Here is a 10,425-nt window from a genome sequence, read left to right on the forward strand (position 1 = left end):
GTGGGTTTGGGTGGGAAAGTGGTTTGAATTTGAATGGAGGGGTAGGTGGGGTTTTATGAAGGATGGATGTGAGTGGTGAAGAGAAGGAGGGGATTTGATAGGTGAGGGGTTTTTGGGGAAGAGGTGTTGAGGTGATTGGTGAAGAAGAGAGAGGGAGTGGTAGGGTAGGTGGGGATCCTGTGGGGTCCACAGATCCTGAGGTGTCAAGGAAAAGTCATCCCTGCACCAAATGGCATGCAAAATCACGTTTTGTGCCATTTCTGGCGTTAAACGCCGGGCTGGTGCCCATTCCTGGTGTTTAACGCCGGGTTCTTGCCCTTTTCTGGCGTTTAACGCCAGTCTGGTGCCCCTTTCTGGCGTTAAACGCCCAGAATGGTGCCAGACTGGGCGTTAAACGCCCAACAGCTAACCTTACTGGCGTTTAAACGCCAGTAAGTGCGTCCTCCAGGGTGTGCTGTTTTTCTTCCTGTTTTTCATTCTGTTTTTGCTTTTTTCATTGATTTTGTGACTTCTCATGATCATCAACCTACAAAAAAGATAAAATATCAAAAGGAAATAGTTAATTATAAAACATTGGGTTGCCTCCCAACAAGCGCTTCTTTAATGTCATTAGCTTGATAGAGGACTCTCATGGAGCCTCACAGATACTCAGAGCAATGTTGGAACCTCCCAACACCAAACTTAGAGTTTGAATGTGGGGGTTCAACACCAAACTTAGAGTTTGGTTGTGGCCTCCCAACACCAAACTTAGAGTTTGACTGTGGGGGCTCTGTTTGGCTCTGTTTTGAGAGAAGCTCTTCATGCTTCTTCTCCATGGTGATAGAGGGATATCCTTGAGCCTTAAATACAAAGGATTCTTCACTCACTTGAATGATTAACTCTCCTCTATCAACATCAATCACAGCCTTTGCTGTGGCTAGGAAGGGTCTGCCAAGGATGATGGATTCATCCATGCACTTCCCAGTCTCTAGGACTATGAAATCAGTAGGGATGTAATGGTCTTCAACTTTTACCAGAACATCCTCTACAAGTCCATGAGCTTGTTTTCTTGAGTTGTCTGCCATCTCTAGTGAGATTTTTGTAGCTTGCACCTCAAAGATCCCTAGCTTCTCCATTACAGAGAGGGGCATGAGGTTTACACTTGACCCTAAGTCACACAAGGCCTTCTTGAAGGTCATGGTGCCTATGGCACAAGGTATTGAAAACTTCCCAGGATCCTGCCTCTTTTGAGGCAGTTTCTGCCTAGACAAGTCATCCAGTTCTTTGGTGAGCAAAGGGGGTTCATCCTCCCAAGTCTCATTTCCAAATAACTTGTCATTTAGCTTCATGATTGCTCCAAGGTATTTAGCAACTTGCTCTTCAGTGACATACTCATCCTCTTCAGAGGAAGAATACTCATCAGAGCTCATGAATGGCAGAAGTAATTCCAATGGAATCTCTATGGTCTCATTTTGAGCCTCAGATTCCCATGGTTCCTCATTGGGGAACTCAATGGAGGCCAGTGGACGTCCAGTGAGGTCTTCCTCAGTGGCGTTCACTGCCTCTTCTTCCTCCCAGAATTCGGCCATGTTGATGGCTTTGCACTCTCCTTTTGGATTTTCTTCTGTGTTGCTTGGGAGAGTACTAGGAGGGAGTTCAGTAACTTTCTTGCTCAGCTGTCCCACTTGTGCCTCCAAATTCCTAATGGAGGACCTTGTTTCAGTCATGAAACTTTGAGTGGTTTTGATTAGATCAGAGACCATGGTTGCTAAGTCAGAGGGATTCTGCTTAGAACTCTCTGTCTGTTGCTGAGAAGATGATGGAAAAGGCTTGCCATTGCTAAACCTGTTTCTTCCACCATTATTGTTATTGAAACCTTGTTGAGGTCTTTCTTGATTCTTCCATGAGAAATTTGGGTGATTTCTCCATGAAGAATTGTAGGTGTTTCCATAGGGTTCTCCTAGGTAATTCACCTCTTCTATTGAAGGGTTCTCAGGATCATAGGCTTCTTCCTCAGATGAAGCTTCCTTAGTACTGCCTGGTGCATTTTGCATTCCAGACAGACTTTGAGAGATCAAATTGACTTGTTGAGTCAATATTTTGTTCTGAGCCAATATGGCATTCAGAGTATCAATCTCAAGAACTCCTTTCTTCTGATTTGTCCCATTGTTCACAGGATTCCTTTCAGAAGTGTACATGAATTGGTTATTTGCAACCATTTCAATCAGCTCTTGAGCTTCTGTAGGCATCTTCTTCAAATGAAGAGATCCTCCAGCAGAGCTATCCAGAGACATCTTGGATAGTTCAGAGAGACCATCATAGTAAATACCTATGATGCTCCATTCAGAAAGCATGTCAGAAGGACACTTTCTGATTAATTGTTTGTATCTTTCCCAAGCTTCATAGAGGGATTCTCCATCCTTCTGTCTGAAGGTTTGGACTTCCACTCTAAGCTTGCTCAATTTTTGAGGTGGAAAGAACTTTGCCAAGAAGGCATTGACTAGCTTTTCCCAAGAGTCCAGGCTTTCTTTAGGTTGAGAATCCAACCATGTTCTAGCTCTGTCTCTTACAGCAAAAGGGAATAGCATAAGTCTATAGACCTCAGGGTCTACCCCATTAGTCTTGACAGTGTCACAGATTTGCAAGAACTCAGCTAAAAACTGATGAGGATCTTCCAATGGAAGTCCATGGAACTTGCAATTCTGTTGCATTAGAGAAACTAGTTGAGGCTTAAGCTCAAAGTTGTTTGCTCCAATGGCAGGGATAGAGATGCTTCTCCCATAGAAGTCGGGAGTAGGTGCAGTAAAGTCACCCAGCACCTTCCTTGCATTGTTTGCATTGTTGTTGTTTTCGGCTGCCATGTGTTCTTCTTCTTTGAAGAATTCGGTCAGGTCCTCTAAAGAGAGTTGTGCTTTGGCTTCTCTTAGCTTTCTCTTCAAGGTCCTTTCAGGTTCAGGATCAGGCTCAACAAGAATGCTTTTGTCTTTGCTCCTGCTCATAAGAAAGAGAAGGGAACAAGAAAATGTGGAATCCTCTATGTCACAGTATAGAGATTCCTTGAAGTGTCAGAGGAAAAGAAGAGTAGAAAACAGAAGTAGAAAATTCGAACTTATCAAAGGAAATGGAGTTCGAATTATGCATTAAGGAATAGTGTTAGTCCATAAATAGAAGGATGTGAGGAGAAGGGAAGTAATTTTCGAAAATTAAGTGAAAGATTTTGAAAATATTTTTGAAAAACATTACTTAATTTTCGAAAATGAGAGTGGGAAAGAAATAAGATGATTTTTGAAAAAGATTTTAAAATTAGAAATCAAAAAGATTTGATTGAAAACTATTTTGAAAAAGATGAGGTTAAGAAGATATGATTGATTTTAAAAATATGTGATTGAAAAGATATGATTTGAAAACAATTTTAAAGAGATTTGATTTTTAAAAATTAGTAACTTGGCTATCAAGAAAAGATATGATTCAAACATTAAACCTTTCTCAACAGAAAAGGCAACATACTTGAAATGTTGAATCAAATCATTAATTGATAGTAAGTATCTTTGAAAAAGGAAAGGAATTGATTTTGAAAACATTTGATTGAAAAGATATGATTTGAAAAAGATTTGATTTTGAAAAACTTTGAAAACTTGAAAAAAATTTGATTTGAAAACAAAATTCTCCCCCTTGTGCCATCCTGGCGTTAAACGCCCAGAATGGTGCACATTCTAGCGTTTAACGCCCAAAACTATACCCTTTTGGGCGTTAAACGCCCAACCAGGTACCCTGGCTGGCGTTTAAACTCCAGTCTGTCCTTCTTCACTGGGCGTTTTGAACGCCCAGCTTTTTCTGTGCAATTCCTCTGCTGTATGTTCTGAATCTTCAATTCTCTGTGTTATTGACTTGAAAAGACACAAATTAAAAATATTTTTGGATTTTTAATAATAAAGGATAATCAAAATACAACTAAAATCAAATAACAATGCATGCAAGACACCAAACTTAGCAGTTTGTATACCACTGACACTAACAATATGAGAATGCATATGAGACACACAAAATACTTCAAGTTAATAGAATTCAAAGATTAGAGCAAGTAAATCATCAAGAACATCTTGAAGATCATTAAGACACATAACAATGCATGCAATTGACACCAAACTTAAGATGAGACACTAGACTCAAACAAGAAATTTTTGGATTTTATGATTTTTTTTATTTTTTTGTGTTTTTCGAAAATTAAGTGGGAAAAGATATCAAAATTCTTAATGAGAATTCCAGGAATCAGTGCAATGCTAGTCTAAGACTCCGGTCCAGGAATTAGACATGGCTTCACAGCCAGCCAAGCTTTCAAAAAAAGCTTCGGTCCAAAACACTAGACATGGCCAAAGGCCAGCCAAGCCTTAGCAGATCACTGCTCCAAAAGCAAGATTGATAAAGATCAACAAGCTCTTGTGATGACAAGTTGAAACCTCGGTCCAATGGGATTAGACATGGCTTCTCAGCTATCCAGACTTCAACAAATCATCATGAAACTCTAGAATTCATCTTCAAGAATTTCGAAAAAAAAAATACCTAATCTAAGCAACAAGATGAACCGTCAGTTGTCCAAACTGAACAATCCCCGGCAACGGCGCCAAAAACTTGGTGCGCGAAATTGTGATCACTACTTTTCACAACTCTCATAATCCCCGGTCATGAACTCCAAAAACTTGGTAGCTCAATCCCATGGCATTACACAACTTCGCACAACTAACCAGCAAGTGCACTGGGTCGTCCAAGTAATACCTTACGTGAGTAAGGGTCGATCCCACGGAGATTGTTAGTATGAAGCAAGCTATGGTCATCTTGTAAATCTTAGTCAGGCAGACTCAAATGGATATGGTGATGAACGAAAATAACATAAAAGATAAAGATAGAGATACTTATGTAGTTCATTGGTAGGAACTTCAGATAAGCGTATGAAGATGCCTTCCCTTCCGTCTCTCTGCTTTCCTACTGTCTTCATCCAATCCTTCTTCTTCCTTTCCATGGCAAGCTTGTGTAGGGTTTCACCGTTGTCAATGGCTACCTCCCATCCTCTCAGTGAAAACGATTGCATATGCTCTGTCACAGCACGCGGAATTCAGCTGTCGGTTCTCGGTCAGGCCGGAATAGAATCCATTGATTCTTTTGCGTCTGTCACTAACGCCCCGCCTGCTAGGAGTTTGAAGCGCGTCACAGTCATTCAATCATTGAATCCTACTCAGAATACCACAGACAAGGTTAGACCTTCCGGATTCTCTTGAATACTGCCATCAGTTTTCGCCTATACCATGAAGACTCTGATCTCACGGAATGGTTGGCTCGTTTGTCAGGCGAGCACTCGGTTGTCAGGCGATCAACCATGCATCGTGCAATCAGGAATCCAAGAGATATTCACTAGAGCCTTGGTTGCTTGTAGAACAAAAGTGGTTGTCAGTCACCTTGTTCATAAGTGAGAATGATGATGAGTGTCACGGATCATCACATTCATCAAGTTGAAGAACAAGTGATATCTTAGAACAAGAACAAGCGGAATTTAATGGAAGAACAATAGTAATTGCATTAATACTCGAGGTACAGCAGAGCTCCACACCTTAATCTATGGTGTGTAGAAACTCCACCGTTGAAAATACATAAGCATAAGGTCTAGGCATGGCCGTGAGGCCAGCCTCCCAATGATCTAAGAACTAGATGTCCAAAGATGATCAAAGGATCAAAAACAATCCAAAGATATAAATAAAATAGCAAAAGGTCCTACTTATAGAAAACTAGTAGCCTAGGGTGTACAGAGATGAGTAAATAACATAAAAATCCACTTCCGGGCCCACTTGGTGTGTGCTTGGGCTGAGCAATGAAGCAATTTCGTGTAGAGACTCTTCTTGGAGTTAAACGCCAGCTTTTATGCCAGTTTGGGCGTTTAACTCCCATTTGGGTGCCAGTTCCAGCGTTTAACGCTGGGATTCCTGAGGGTGACTTTGAACGCCGGTTTGGGCCATCAAATCTTGGGCAAAGTATGGACTATCATATATTGCTGGAAAGCCCAGAATGTTGATGAGCGGATAATTTATACACTTTTTGGCATTGTTTTTAGTATGTTTTTAATAGTTTGAGTTGAGTTTTTAGTATATTTTTATTAGTTTTTAGTTAAAATTCACTTTTCTGGACTTTACTATGAGTTTGTGTGTTTTTCTGTGATTTCAGGTATTTTCTGGCTGAAATTGAGGGACTTGAGCAAAAATCTGATCCAGAGACTCAAAAGGACTGCAGATGCTGTTGGATTCTGACCTCCCTGCACTCGAAGTGGATTTTCTGGAGCTACAGAAGCTCAATTGGCGCGCTCTCAACGGCGTTGGAAAGTAGACATCCTGGGCTTTCCAGCAATATATAATAGTCCATACTTTGCCCAAGATTTGATGGCCCAAACCGGCGTTCAAAGTCACCTCAAGAAATTCCAGCGTTAAACGCCGGAACTGGCACCTAATTGGGAGTTAAACGCCCAAACTGGCACTAAAGCTGGCGTTTAACTCCAAGGAGAGTCTCTACACGAAATTGCTTCATTGCTCAGCCCAAGCACACACCAAGTGGGCCCGGAAGTGGATTTTTATGTCATTTACTCATCTATGTACTAGTTTTCTATAAGTAGGACCTTTTACTATTGTATGTTGACATCAGAGACTTTTGGTAGCTATCTTTGTTTTATGCTATCTTAGACCTTTGGGAGGCTGGCCATTCGGCCATGCCTAGACCTTGTTCTTATGTATTTTCAACGGTGGAGTTTCTACACACCATAGATTAAGGTGTGGAGCTCTGCTGTACCTCGAGTATTAATGCAATTACTATTGTTCTTCCATTCAATTCCGCTTGTTCTTTATCCAAGATATCACTTGTTCTTCAACAATGATGAAGGTGATGATTGACGCCCATCACCATTCTCACTCATGAACAAGGTGACTGACAACCATTCTTGTTCTACAAGCATCTGAGGCTTAGTGAATATCTCTTGGATTCCCGATTGCACGATGCATGGTTGATCGCCTGACAACCGAGTGCTCGCCTGACAAACGAGCCAACCATTCCGTGAGATCAGAGTCTTCATGGTATAGGCGAAAACTGATGGCAGTATTCAAGAGAATCCGGAAGGTCTAACCTTGTCTGTGGTATTCTGAGTAGGATTCAATGATTGAATGACTGTGACGCGCTTCAAACTCCTAGCAGGCGGGGCGTTAGTGACAGACGCAAAAGAATCAATGGATTCTATTCCGGCCTGACCGAGAACCGACAGCTGAATTCCGCGTGCTGTGACAGAGCATATGCAATCGTTTTCACTGAGAGGATGGGAGGTAGCCATTGACAACGGTGAAACCCTACACAAGCTTGCCATGGAAAGGAAGAAGAAGGATTGGATGAAGACAGTAGGAAAGCAGAGAGACGGAAGGGAAGGCATCTTCATACGCTTATCTGAAGTTCCTACCAATGAACTACATAAGTATCTCTATCTTTATCTTTTATGTTATTTTCGTTCATCACCATATCCATTTGAGTCTGCCTGACTAAGATTTACAAGATGACCATAGCTTGCTTCATACTAACAATCTCCGTGGGATCGACCCTTACTCACGTAAGGTATTACTTGGACGACCCAGTGCACTTGCTGGTTAGTTGTGCGAAGTTGTGTAATGCCATGGAATTGAACTACCAAGTTCTTGGAGTTCATGACCAGGGATTATGAGAGTTGTGAAAAGTATTGTTCACAATTTCGCGCACCAAGTTTTTGGCGTCGTTGCCGGGGATTGTTCAAGTTTTGAGCAAGCTTTTTGTCCGGTAACATCAGTGCCAAAATCCGGCAACAGCACCAAGTTTTTGGCGCCGTTGCCGGAGATTGTTCAAGTTTTGAGCAAGCTTTTGGTAACAATGCCTGGGATTGTTCTAGTTTGGACAACTGACGGTTCATCTTGTTGCTTAGATTAGGTATTTATTTTTTTTCGAAATTCTTGAAGATGAATTCTAGAGTTTCATGATGATTTATTGAAATCTGGCTGGCTGATAGGCCATGTCTAATCTGATTGGACCGAGGTTTCAACTTATCACCACAAGAGCTTATTGATTTTCATCAATTTTGCTTTTGGAGCAGTGATCTGCTAAGGCTTGGCTGACCTTTGGTCATGTCTAGTGTTTTGGACCGAAGCTTTCTTTGAAAGCTTGGCTGGCTGTGAAGCCATGTCTAATTCCTGGACCGGAGTCTTAGACTAGCATTGCACTGATTCCTGGACTTCTCATTAAGAATTTTGATACCTTTTTCCACTTAATTTTCGAAAAACACAAAAAAAAATTACAAAATCATAAAAACCAAAAATATTTGATGTTTCTTGCTTAAGTCTAGTGTCTCATCTTAAGTTTGGTGTCAATTGCATGCATTCATTCATGTGTCTTAAGGATCCTCAAGTAATTCTTGATGATTTTTGTGTTCTAATCTTTGAATTCTATTGACTTGAAGTATTTTGTGTGTCTCATATGCATTCTCATATTGTTAGTGTCAGTAGTATACAAACTGCTAAGTTTGGTGTCTTGCATGCATTGTTAATTGATTCCTTTTGCATTTTGATTATTAAAAATCCCAAAAATATTTTTAATTTGTGTCTTTTCAAGTCAATAATACAAAGAATTGAAGATTCAGAACATACTGCAGAGGAATTATACAGAAAAAGCTGAGCATTCAAAAATGCCCAGTGAAGAAGGCAGACTGGCGTTTAAACGCCAGCCAGGGTACCTGGTTGGGCGTTAAACGCCAGAATGTATACCATTCTGGGCGTTTAACGCCAGGATGTGCTAGGAGGAAGATTTTGTTTTCAAATCAATTTTTTTTTTCAAGTTTTCAAAGTTTTTCAAAACCAAATCTTTTTCAAATCATATCCTTTCAATCAAATGTTTTCAAAATCAATTTCTTTCCTTTTTCAAAGATACTTACTAACAATTAATGATTTGATTGAACATTTTTTTTGCCTTTTCTATCATGGAAGGTTTTATGTTTGAATCATATCTTTTCTTGTTAGGCAAGTCATTAATTTTTTTAAAATCATATCTTTTCAAATTGTTTTCAAATCATATCTTTTAAAATTGTTTTCAAATCATATCTTCTCAATCACATCTTTTTAAAACCATAACTTTTCAATTAAATCTTTTTAACCACATCTTTTTCAAAATAGTTTTCAATCAAATCTTCTTAATTTCTAATTTCAAAATCTTTTTCAAAAATCACTTGATTTCTTTTTCACTTTTAATTTTCGAAAATTATCAATCAAATTTTCAAAATGTTTTCAAAATCTTTTAATTGAATTTTCGAAAATTCTCTTCCCTCCTTCCCACATCCTTCTATTTATGGAGTACCACTCCTTCTAAATGCACAATTCGAACTCTAACTAATAAAGTTCGAATTCTTCTTCTCCTTCTTCTTACTATTTCTCTTTTCCTCTGACACTTCAAGGAATCTCTATACTGTGACATAGAGGATTCCACATTTTCTTTTTCTCTCCTCTTTCATATGAGCAGGAGCAGAGACAAAGGCATTCTTGTTGAAGCTGATCCTGAACCTGAAAGGACCTTGAAGAGAAAGCTAAGAGAAGCTAAAGCACAACTCTCTTTAGAGGACCTGACCGAATTCTTCAAGGAAGAAGAACACATGGCAGCCGAAAACAACAACAATGCCAACAATGCAAGGAAGGTGCTGGGTGACTTCACTGCACCTACTCCTGATTTCTATGGGAGAAGCATCTCTATCCCTGCCATTGGAGCAAACAACTTTGAGCTTAAGCCTCAATTAGTTTCTCTAATGCAATAGAATTGCAAGTTCCATGGACTTCTAATGGAAGATCCTCATCAGTTCTTAGCTGAATTCTTGCAAATCTGTGACACAGTCAAGACTAATGGGGTTAACCCTGAGGTCTATAGACTGATGCTATTTCCTTTTGCTGTAAGAGACAGAGCTAGAATATGGTTGGATTCTCAACCTAAAGAAAGCCTGGACTCTTGGGAAAAGCTAGTCAATGCCTTCTTGGCAAAGTTCTTTCCACCACAAAGATGGAGTAAGCTTAGAGTGGAAGTCCAAACCTTCAGACAGAAGGATGGAGAATCCCTCTATGAAGCTTGGGAAAGATACAAACAATTAATCAGAAGATGTCCCTCAGACATGCTTTCTGAATGGAGCATCATAGGTATTTTCTATGATGGTCTCTCTGAACTATCCAAGATGTCTTTGGATAGCTCTGCTGGAGGATCCCTTCATCTGAAGAAGACGCCTGCAGAAGCTCAAGAATTGATTGAAATGGTTGCAAATAACCAATTCATGTACACTTCTGAAAGGAATCCTGTGAACAATGGGACTAGTCAGAAGAAAGGAGTTCTTGAGATTGACACTCTGAATGCCATATTGGCTCAGAACAA

At 40.0% G+C, this 10,425-nt stretch overlaps 2 non-coding genes across 2 annotated transcripts; one reads left to right on the forward strand and one right to left on the reverse strand.

Moving 5' to 3' along the window:
* The first annotated feature begins 2,327 nt into the window (after positions 1–2,327).
* LOC130963793 (small nucleolar RNA R71) lies at positions 2,328–2,435 on the forward strand. Its single transcript, XR_009079911.1, has one exon. It is a non-coding gene; the product is annotated as a small nucleolar RNA R71 (small nucleolar RNA).
* A 7,634-nt stretch (positions 2,436–10,069) lies between these two features.
* LOC130964407 (small nucleolar RNA R71) lies at positions 10,070–10,177 on the reverse strand. Its single transcript, XR_009080503.1, has one exon. It is a non-coding gene; the product is annotated as a small nucleolar RNA R71 (small nucleolar RNA).
* Between the last annotated feature and the right edge of the window lie 248 nt (positions 10,178–10,425).

The sequence above is a fragment of the Arachis stenosperma genome, chromosome 2 (genome assembly GCF_014773155.1).
Source record: "Arachis stenosperma cultivar V10309 chromosome 2, arast.V10309.gnm1.PFL2, whole genome shotgun sequence".
Lineage (NCBI taxonomy): Eukaryota > Viridiplantae > Streptophyta > Magnoliopsida > Fabales > Fabaceae > Arachis > Arachis stenosperma.